Below are 12,274 nucleotides of genomic sequence, written 5' to 3' on the forward strand. Positions count from 1 at the left end.
GATTTGGAAGGTTAGCAGAAGGATAGAGGAGGACAAAGGTTTGTATTTATATGGCGCTTGTTGACGCACGCTATTCAGGAAGTCTACAAAGGATTAGTGGTGAATTAATATGGTGAAATATGAAGCAATTTCAGTGGTGGATATTAGTCAGTTACTTGGAGTGAGAAGGATAGCAGAGGGAGCCAAATCTTGAGTAGTTTTCTGAAGATAAGGTGGTTGATGGTGGACCTTATGTTGGGGGGTAAAATGTTCCATATTTTGGCTGCTTGAATAGAGAAGGATGTGCTACCCATGATTTTTTTCTTGTGTGGTGGGATTTTGTGGCGAGATACTGCTTTAGAGAGGAGGTTTCTTTGTTGAATGTGTTTGCTGATTTTCTTCCTGATGAAGTGTGGTCCCATCCATGTATTGCTTTGTGGGTGATACAAAGCAGGTTGAACGTGGATCTTCTGGCACCCGGTAACCAATGCAGGGCTTTCAAGGCAAGAGTAGTCTGGCAGCTGAGTTCTGAATCCGTTGTAATCTTTTCATGGTCGTTAAAGGTGATCCGTGGTAGAGGCTATTGGCGTAATCGAGTTTGGACAGAACAAGGGAGATGGTAGCTTGGACCTTGTGTGGAAATCCCAAATGAGGGGAAATTTGTCGCAGCTTTTTTATAGTAGCAAAGCTTGATCTTGCTAGTTTATCCACTTGGGCATTCATCGACAGCTTGGAGTCCATGGTCATTCCGAGGTTTCTTATTTCCTTCAATACTTTAGGCAGTGATCCCAGTTCATCAGGCCGTACTCCACGGAGTCAACCTTACTGGGGGTCACTGAAGCCATCCGAAAGGAATTAGATGGAGGGGGCATGGCGGCACTCATTCTTCTAGACCTGAGTGCCGCCTTCGACACCATCTCCCACCAGACCTTGATTCGCACGTTGGAGGATATAGGAATACAAGGGAATGCCCTGAGATGGCTGGAACAATTTCTGTTACATCGAACTTTCCAAGTCTTCTCCAAAAATAATTCCTCTGACTTTCATAAATCTCTGTATGGGGTACCTCAGGGTTCTATATTGAGCCCACTTTTATTTAATATATATGTTACCCCACTAGCTAAGGTTGCGGAAGAAATGGGTCTTACTATTTATTCCAATGCGGATGACACACAATTAGTGTTCTCCCTAGCATCCACAGACAAATCTGATCTCTCTCCCCTCCGTTCTGGACTTCTGAGAATGGCTGGCTGGCTCTATGATAATAAACTAAAATTGAACGCAGAAAAAACAGAACTACTCATTTTTGGGAATCATAAGGATCTATGGGGCCCCACTCATTGGCCAGTTGAAATGGGCCCGTCTCCGGTGGCGGTCCAATCTGCCCGCAATTTAGGTATAATTATTGATAACAAATTATCAATGTGTGCACATGTCACAAAAACAGCCGCAACTTGCTTTGCCATCCTTAAATGGTTAAGGAAAATACTATGGCAACTGCCTGATGGGGCACAAAGGACAGTAATACAGGCCTTAATAGGGTCTCGATTGGACTATGGAAATATTCTTCTCCTAGGAGCCAATAAAGATACTATTAACCGTCTGCAAATTGTACAGAACGCCGCAGCTAGGGTGCTTCTCCATCTCCCAGGGCGTAGTAGCATCTCAGAGCACTTGAAGAAACTGCATTGGCTGAAAATTGCCAACAGAGTGAAATTTAAAGCACTCTGCTATATGTTTAGGATCAGTATGAATAAGGCTCCTTCCTATTTGTGTAGATTGGCTCTGAAATATGTACCATCACGTGCTCTTCGATCCATGACACAAGCCAAATTTGTTGTCCCTAGAGTTAAGCGAGTACGCATGGGCGGACACTCATTCTCTTACTTGGCCCCTGTCCTATGGAATGCCCTTCCCCTTAATCTGCGGTTGGAACCAAATTACCTCAAATTTCGCAAGGGAGTGAAATCTTGGCTTTTTAATCAGTAGCTCTCCCCTCTTCGAAGTCTCAGTTCCCTCAATCAGATCCAAGGCGCCGGGAAACCCTCAGGGTAGCTGTTGCACCATATAAATGCACAAAATAAATAAATAAAATAAATGCGGCAAGCGGGTTGTAATGTTTCCAATCGCCACAGGTGAGTATTTCAGTTTTTGAAGTATTCAATTTGAGATGGCTCCAGGTCATCCACTGTTCCACAGCTGAAAAATAATGATTTTCCAATGTCTTTGGGGCATTCCAGTTGAAGGAGTATTTGCGTGTCATCTGCATAGTTATAGCACGTAAGGTGAAATGTATTGATCAGTACTGGTAATGACTTCATGTAGATGTTGAAAATCATGGGCGAGATGATAGAACCTTGAGGGACCCCTGCTTTTGTGGAGTACAGTTTGGATGAGAAAGGTGGAGTATGGATGACATTAGTTATTTTTCGAAGGCAGGACGCGATCCAGCCTAGAGCAGTTCCCTCTATGCCGGCTTCATAGAGGCTTTGTTTCAGAGTGTCATGGTCAACCGTGTCAAAGGCAGCTGAGAGGTCCAAGAGGAGTAGCGCAGCAACCCCGTTGTGGTCAACTGTATTCTTTAGGTCATCCCAGATGGCAAGGAGGGCAGATTCAGTGCCTCTTCATGAAGGAAATCCTGTTTGGAAGTCTGAAAGTATGTCATTCTCTTCAATGAATTGTGACATCTGGGCAAACGCATCTTTCTATCAGTTTGCCCAGGAACAGTCCATTTGTAATGGGTCTGTAGTTGTCAGGGTTCAGCGGGTCCAAGTTTGTTTTCTTCAGTAAAGGGCGCATGTATGACTTTTTGAGTTCTTCTGTAAATATTCCAGTAGTTAAGGAATCGTTGATGATTCTTCTTACTGGAGTGGCAGCAGAGGTTGTTAAAAGAATTGTCTTGAAAGTTTGTGGCGGACAGGGGTCAGAAAGGCTGCCGGCAGACCTGCTTACATGACCAGGTCCATAAATTCATCGTCTGAGATGTGTTGGAAGGAACTAAGAGGCTTAATTAGAGCATTCTTGGATTGTTGTTTTGTACAAGGGTTAGTGCTGGTGCTTTGTTTCTATTTTAAGTACGATTCCAACGTGTCTGCTTTGTCCGTGTAATGATTTGCCACTTTGGCCACTCAAAACTGTTATGGTATGTTATGTTAATTGGAGTTTTATTGAGCGCTAAGCTACTCATGCAGAGTGTCCCGGCGCTATCAGACTCAACACAACACAGCCCCCACGGTAAAGGAAGATTACCGGAGGAAGCTCCTCTCCCACTGTGAGCCTGACTGGCTAGCTGGCAAGTGGGACAAAGGAGAGGGCAGGCCCAGGTGTTAGCTATATCTGCCTGTGACAGTGCAGGGCTTTAAGATGTTGATTATGTTACTGGGGACAGCCCAGAAAGCCTTGTCAGAGTAACAGAGCACTTCCCTACACCCAAGGCCTTTTGTCTCAGTTCTGAGATCAAGTTCACACCTCATCAAGAGCAATTCAGCTCCTGAGTGACAGTTGGTAGCTCACGCAAATGGGTTTCTAGAGGCTTTAGGTAGGCAAAATTTGACTTTTTGAAAGTACATTTGGTAAAATATTTAGTTCAAATCTGTCCTTGCCAATAAATTGGGCTCATGATAAATATTAAAAAAAGACAAAGAATGATCATTTTTAGCAGGTTCCTAGGTGGAGATAACATTATTAAATTGTAATATTATTCCCCAGTGCTTTCATATGGAACAGCTAACCCTGCTACAGTGAAAACAGCTTTTGGGGCCTTGTCACTGTAGGGACATGTTTTACATTAAACACTACTGAGCATTCCATTTGTTGGCCCCTGGCTCTCTGCCCCGATCACTGTTTCCACCACGGCATTGCCCGGCACACTAGCCTGACCCAGCTCGGTCCCTGGCTGCCAGCTCTATCAGCGGCAAAGTCTGGCAGCATCGTGGGGAGAGCTGCTGGGTGCCTGGTGCTGGTGAGAGCAGGGAGGCTGAGGTGCGGTTCAGGTACCAGCAGGTTGAGCTTGGCTTCCACTTGGCTCCTACTTCTCACACTTGAGGCTCGCTACCTGGTGTCCATTCCCCCGGCTCAACAGGCTCTGAGACCTAGAGGTGAGAGGGGTGACTGCACTAGGTTGCAGCACCGCCCCCGTAGTGAAGCAGTTGGCACCAGCCCCTCAGCACTCTAGCACCACAGCCCTAAACCTCACAGGCCTCATAGGCTTCCAGCATTCTTGTGATTTCCTGCCGCCATCCTGCCAGACTTGATAACCAACAAGCAGCAACCAGAGGGCAATAGGAGTAGAGGCGACGGAAATTGAACTGACTGAAAGGCGTTTATCCCTGAGCACAGATCTAGTCGCACCCCTCCTTAGCAAGAATGCCTCACTTTCTCCACCAGTTCTGGTCCCGGACTCGCCTATTTCTCATCCAAGGACACATGCTAAGGATTACAAGTCAGCCAGCCCCAAGCAGCATCCTGAACCCATCATTCCTGGCTCAACCCGAATAAGCAAACATAAACCAACAGCAAACACTGGGCCCACACACAAGAAATGTCCCACAGAACCCCTGGCGACTGATGACTTAGGAGAGGCGGAGATGGGGGCTTCCTTGCAAAAGGCTTGGTGCAGCCACCATGGGTACATAAACTGGTCAAGGGCATGCAGACTCAAATTAGGGTTATTGTAAAGGACAAACTCAATAATCTGTTGGAGAGGGTTGACAAACTCGCGTCCCTGGTTGAAAGTTTGGCTGGTAAGACCGAGGCAATTTTAAGGGGGAACTAGTCCGTAAAACAATCGAAATCACAAAGATAATCCCCTCCACTACTAGGGTGGAGCCTACACTGCCAAGTAATATGCCTCTCATCTCAACCCAAAATCATACTAGCCAGGAGGGAGTGAGCAAACGGTTGAACTACTTGGCTAGGCCAAGGATTGGTGACACTTTTGACAGCCAGGGGCAAACTCAGTGGCAATTGGCAGGGAGAGGTAGTAGGTACCATATAGTGAGGTCACTGGTTCATGAATAACTTCCACAGGGGTCCAGTTATAAAGCTGGTACGAAATCTGCCCCACGTCAAGAAAGTGATGAAGTAAGTCTAGCCTTGCCATTCATTATTCCCCCACGCCCTCAACACCATATTTATTTATTCTAACTGGTGTCCCAGGGTTGAGCAAGGGTTCTAGGGAATCTCACTCGGCACTCATAAACAAATGTATATTTTGGTTGGCTAAGCATCAACGTTGAATGGGGGAGGGGGTATAGGGTCTCCCCCATTGGGCTATTTTTATCCCCCAAGTCTTATCCCATCAAATAGAAGGCAGCATGGCCATGAGAGGGGGGCAAGGAATCAGATCAAGCAACACTCCAATAGGGGACCGAATCGACCCAGCCAATTACTCTACAATCTACCATAGATTTGACTCACTGGAACTGGTGGGTTGACCCGCATGAATGGGGTACCCACATGGGAGCTCTGACCTCTAAAGGGAGTCATTGAGGGGTCTAACTCAACAGGAGCTGATGATATAGGGGCAGGGGTACCCCAAGCAGAAAGGGGAAGAGTTTGTGGTCCAGGTGGAGGGAGAGAGTGGAGTAGAAGACAGAGGATGGAAGGTGGTCTCTAACATTCAAACTGCTCTCAACCTCCCCCTGGAGACCCCACGGCCATTTAAAGACCCACAGAGGACGACTGCAAACCCCTTAGATAATACTGCCAGACCCCCTGCCGCCAGTAAAGGCCCACAGCTAGCTGGGTTGAAGACGACAAACCCACTGTTCTAAAGCCTCGTAGCGAAGCAGGGTGCCCACCTCCCAAACCCAGAAACTTGCAAGGGCTCCCCCAGGTTGCAGTGGTTTTCTTGGAACATAGAAGAACTCACCACCAAACTGGATAACCCAGAATGGGGGTCATTCATTGGCCAACATGAAATCTGCATGTTCCCGGAAACCTGGGCTAGGACGGCCAATCACAGAGTGGGCTATGCCACATTCAGCATAACAGCCACTAGGGTGGGTAGGTGAAGGCTGTCGGGGGATTATGTACTTGGGTTGGTGTGCACTTAGAATGTGTTGTGAAACAGATAGAGATATTATCTTGTGACATTCTCTGTATTTTCCTGACATTTCCCACGAAGATTAGAATCGCCTTGATAAATGTCTATTCACGTCCGGTCCGTCATGGCCTAGAGTCACCAATTCTTGACCAACTGACTGACTTTCTTCTAAGAATCCCTGACAATTTCTCGGTTATAATTGGCGGGAATTTCAACTGTCAGTTTGAACCACTGAATGGCTGGGCCACTAGCAACCCAAGTGACAAGGACCTCCACTGGGCTATCCCGGAGCCAAATATCCCCCCAGCACGTGCATCGTCTCCACTAGTGTTACAGATGAACACCCTCACTCTTAACCTCTCTTTGAGAGCGTGTGATTGGCACACCAAATCTGATACACCGGGGAGTACACCTTTAATAGACCAAGGCAAGCATCTATCATAGAATATATCCCGGTAGATACAAAATCATGGCATAAGGTGCTAGATTTTAATATCACGCTCTGCTCTGATAGTAACCATAACGCCCTTATACTACCGGTAACTTCACCCTGCGATAAGAATGCATCTGAAGTATCATCATCTTCTGACAATAGGTTAAAATTGAGGAACTGTAAGAGGAGAGTACGCTGGGGTGACTTTTGCCAACGCCAAGAAAAGCTGACCTCACTATATCAAATAATGATCCCCTTTCTTATAACAGTGGAACAACTCACCGTGAATGATGGGATGTCAAATTCCCTCTCCGAAATCCATAACAACCACCAAAACTTAGTAACCAGTTTTGCTAATATTCTTAAACCCAACAAAAGAACGAAGGGGGTTGGAAGTCCAAGACACCCATGGAATAATGAAAGTTGCCGTAGGGCTAAGTCAGATCTCATTGTCGCAAATAAACATAATGACAGGGCATTAATTAGAGAGAAAAGGGCAGGCCAAAAATAAGCTGCCAAAACAAGAAATGGGATACCCTGAGAATCGCCTTAAGTACGCATGATATGCAGTCTTTTTGGAATGCAGTTAACACGGGATCGCAGGAAGGTAAAAGGGCCATACAACCTAAGATTGCGGAAACGAATGGAAGGCAAATTTCGAATCACTATATGTGATGGGGGTGGATGAGGGGGGGTCAGTGGGCAATACTTACACATCATATGAGACAACTGCCCCTCCTATCATCCTCAAAGAGATAACAGAAGCAGTAAGTAGGATCATACCTTCCAAGGCCCCAGGGCTTGATAAGACTACGGGGATCTTTTTTAGTCCGAGCCCACTATTTGGACCCCCTACTTGTGGTCCTTGTTCAACGCCATTCTTCGAGGAATGGCGATTCCCACTACCTTGGCGGGGGCCGACAATATACTCATTTTAAAAAAAGGTTCTCCGCTTCTCCCTGTTAATTACCGTCCAATCAGTCTTATTGATGTAAGTCAAAAAATATTTGCGTGCGTCCTTCTCGGACAGTTACATAGCTGGATGGATGAGCATAATGTTGTTAGCCCCCTCCAAGCTGGGTTTAGAGCCAAGATTTCTACAACCGATCATATTTTCAGGCTACAATTGTTATTCTGAAAATCTGTTCTTACAGAGAGTGGCAGCCTCTATTTGATCTTTGTGGTCCTCAAGTCTACTTTTGATCTGGTGACGAGGTGAAAATTGTGGACACTCCTATTGGATATGGGCGTCCCACCATATCTTTGTCACCAGCTGGAACGTCTCAATGAAGGCAATTATGCACAAATTTGGTTTGGAAAAAAATGGGGATTTAACTGCCCCTTTGCCGGTAGAAAGAGGTGTACGTCTAGGTTGCGACTTTGCCTGGCACTTTTCTGCCTCTTTATCAATGGTCTAGTTGAGTCACTGACCACAGAGAATGATATTGACTCCCCAAACCTTGCGAATCGCAAAATTTCTGTTAGGATGTTCGTAGATCATACCCTCCTCCTTTTTTAATCGCCCATGGGAATCCAAAGGGCCAGATGCATCAAAGGGTTTTGCCCATTCTGTGTCTATGAGAAAATGTGTTGATGCATATGGCCCAAAGTGGCCTTAACCCGTAACATCTTTAGTATTTTTGTAACGATCAGGGCTTGGAGATTAACCTACAAAAAACTAAATCCATGGTATTTAACACAAGAATACCCAATACCCGCGTAGAAGGGAACCTGCTAGAGCGGGTGTCCATCTTTGAGTACCTTGGGATCACACTCACCGAAACACTGGATTGGGGTGCGCAAATCTAGAAAGCAAGCTTAAAGCTGGCACAGATGATGGGGGGTCTAACAAAGGTAAATATGAGCTGTACCCATCAATTTATAGGCCCGGCAGTAGGAATATACAAAGCACAAGCCAGGAGCGCTGCTCTGGGCTCTCTAGCAAAAGTCGAGAACTCTTTCGCCAGGCAACTGTTGGGTCTTCCCCCCAGCTCCCACTTACACCTCTCAGAATGGACCTTGGGATTAGACCAATCTCTGATGAAGTCGCATTCAGACCTCTTCTATTTTGGTGTCACCTCTGGAGCACCCGTGAACTGGCAGCATATAGGGAGGAGCTGAGGGAAGTGTGAGACTACAAGGTGCGGGAACACTCGGGTGGCTGGCAGACATTAGGAACACCTGTGTCGCCATAGGGAGGGGAAATCTGTGGACCAATACAGAAGAAACCTGCCTTGGCACCCCTAGGAAGGTCCTGGTGGAGAGTTACAGGGAGTACAAACAAACCCAGGTTCTTGGGAGTCCCTTAGCTGGTCGATTAACACTCGAGTTCTTAGAAGCTAAAGATGAATACAGACTAGAATCGGCTCTGGAAGATATTCGCCATTCTTGGCCAAGAAACTATACCTTCAGTTCAGACATGGGGTGCTCCCATTACGTACATTCACCAGTAAGTGGGCGGACTCACCTGATCGGGGCTGCCCTGCTTGCAGTAACTCAGAGGAGACAGATATTCATGTAATTTTTATCTGTCAAGGGTATATAGGGCAAGGACCTGCTGGCTCCACCAGATATGCAGAAATTTAGGATTCAGACATTGTAGAGAGGCTTACAGGGTATTAAAATATGACACTCACCCACCCATTGTGTTTTCTGTCTCACGTTTCCTATTTTCAATGTGGTGTATTTGTTGTGCCATTTTAAAGATGACTCCCTAGCTCGTGACAACCCATTGTATTATATCTCATACAATGGGCCCTGCCTACTGTTTTATTTCTGGTATTCTTTTAAACTGAAAGTAGTCATCATAGGACACTTTTTAAGAATTCTTTTTTTTAGCTATAATGTTTATATAAGTCACTGTGAATTCCTCTTTGTTTGACTTACTATTAATGAGTGCTTAATGAGGGCCACTTTGATTGCAACACAATTGTTGAGATGTATTGTAATGGCCCTGTCGAGTGTAGGAACTGCACACGCGCTCTCTACTCTCTAAACCATGGTTGCAGAACAATGCAAAGAGTAGTTGTTTCTGATGTAACGCGCAAAGCACTTTACTGAAATTATTTTTTATGTTTTTCGCACAGATTAGAGTTTTCTGGGTCTATCTAAACGGACACTCTTGGCTCACGTGCAGGCATTTTATTGATGCTAATTCCTCAAATAATGCAATCGTTTTTTTAACTACCTGCATATTGCACATGCACTTTATGATTCCAGCACTCAAATAACAGCTTGGGGTTGTGGGGTAAGTTAGTGTGATAATGGAGATGACCATGTATTATGATTGTAGGTTTATATTTTTATTGTGACAGTTGGAGCCTCCTCCACTGGAATGGTCATGCTACTGTAATGGCGTTGGTGCCCAGCTCCTGAAATACTTTCACTATAGAATGTCCATCAAGATTAGAGCTGTATGGGTTCACCGAAATTGACACCCTTTGCTTGCGCACAGGTTTTTCATTAAAACTAATTCCCCAGACAATGTAAAAGTCCTCAGATTGCCTGTATAATGCACAAGGATGTTATGATCTTTTCACTAAAATAATAACTTGGGGCTGTGGGGCGAGGTACTGGGACAATTGAGATGACTATGGAACATGACTGTAAATTATACCTCTAATAAGCTAGTTGGTGTCTCTCCCAGTGCAATGGTTTAGTCGTGTTTTTAATTGAATGTAATGTAGTCTATTTTATCTGTGCTTTTATGGCCATTCTGGCCGAAATAACGTTTTTCTGATGATGATGATGAGACATTAAATATTTCCATGGCCTACTTTTAAATACCAAGCACCCTGACTTATGGGGCATTAGGACCAGCTAAGGAGTGACTCAATATTATTTAAAAGTAGGGTTTAGACCTGTCAGAAATGGTTAGTTTGACAGGTTTAATTTCAAGTTTTAAAACTGCACAGACATGCTACAATAGTAGGCAGGTAGTCATGTTTTGCACTGATACTCTAGTAGTGGCACAATGTGTGCTACAATTTACTAGTGACATTTAACTTATAGGCTTTGGGTATGCTTTGTACCATACACTAAAAACTTACAGGTAAGTTGAATATGGCAATTAAGAGTATAGCCAATTCAAATATGTTTTAGGGGTCAGAGCACATCCACTCTGCCCTGGACAGCCTTGCCCCTGGTCACACAGTCATAAAACAGTAATAAAATCTCGCACAAAATAGAGGTGACCAAGCAAATAGGGGCATGGTCCTACATCTGGCATTTAGAATGTATGTCTCTTCCAGATTATTAAAGACTATCTAGGTATTTAGTAAACTTGTTTTGCCAGAGGATAAAAGATTCTGCTGCCATTCTATCTTGTCTTTAGTACAATACAGGTTTGAAGTTTAATATTAAAGAGTTAGTGGTGTAGCCCATTGGTTCCCAAGCTGTGGTCCGGGGACCCCTGGGGTCTGCAAAGCCTCCTCATGGAGTCTGTGACTACTTACAAAATTACATACATATTAATAGAATAATAAAGTGTATATAAATAAAGAAGCTAAATGTACAATTATAAATTTTAAAACGTACAGTTAATGCAAGGGATTTTGAAATTGGAGGTTAACACATTAAATTAGTATCCTCAGATTAATTTGTGGGAGCAGTGCAGAATATAGTATGGATAATGAGTGGCCTCAACTGAATGTAGAAAAACTCCAACCTTTCTATTGAAATTTAAAAAAAGAATTATTTATATGTGTTTACGAATTAAATTAAATGTGTCGTCATTTGTGTATTTGTTTGATGAACCCTTTTGCCTGTATTTTTTGTGTATTGTTTTGTGGTTCAAATCATTGACTTAGGCTTAGGCAATGGTCCCCGGCTTCCAGTAATGACTCATGGGGTGTCCGCGGATTCCAATAATCATTTAGTGGGGGTCCCTTGGTTCCAGTAATGATTAAGTAGGGGTCTTCAGAAGTCAAAGTTTTGGAAGCCACTGGTGTAGCATAACACAATAGAATTTGACTGATCAGAGTAGCTTATCTGTTATGAAAAGTATGATACATGCAGCTTAGGCTAATGCAGGGCTCTCCAAACCTTTCTATAGTGAGAACTACTTGTGATCAATGAAAATAGTCCCAGGCTCCCACTGACTTTGATCATTGTTAGAGTAGTGACTGCATTAGATACAACCACAATAGTGGCCACACCTTACAGGATCATAATAGCGATTATCTAGACCTAGATGTAGATCACACATTAAAGAAAATATATATGTATATATATTTATTTTTTATTGAGTTTATTGAACAATGCACAGCAGTGTACATAATACAATGGCAGTAGCGTTATAACAAGGAGAAATATCATGCAGTCTGCCAGATATAAATGAGGATAAACAAAGCAAGAAAAAAGATCCCTAAGATATCCAGGGGAGGCAGCAGCCACTTATTAATAACACTCTACCGTCATGGGCATTTCATCACCAAACATTAGTCCAATTAGAAAAAGAAATATAAACATATCCTTCATTTACACCTCCGATGACATATCACAATTTAGAAGACCTGTTCCTGCACAGTAAAATGTAAACACTGCCTATTCCAACATCATACCATGACAACAAATACTGTTTGTACAGCCCCCAAAAATTCTTGAGGTGACTTCTTGGGGGCATTAACTCACTATAAGTTTTGGACTGCGTATTACAGAAAATCAATTTTTTGCCCACTCTGATTTGGAGGGAGGAGGTCCTTGTGCCCAGCGCATAGCTATTCGCCTCTTGGCCGCAAGAAAGCCAATCCCAGAAGCTTCCTGCCACCCTTAGGGTGTGGTTTAGTGTATCCCAATAGGGCTAATAAGGGATCCGG

Source organism: Lissotriton helveticus, chromosome 8, assembly GCF_964261635.1.
Source record: "Lissotriton helveticus chromosome 8, aLisHel1.1, whole genome shotgun sequence".
Taxonomy (NCBI): domain Eukaryota; kingdom Metazoa; phylum Chordata; class Amphibia; order Caudata; family Salamandridae; genus Lissotriton; species Lissotriton helveticus.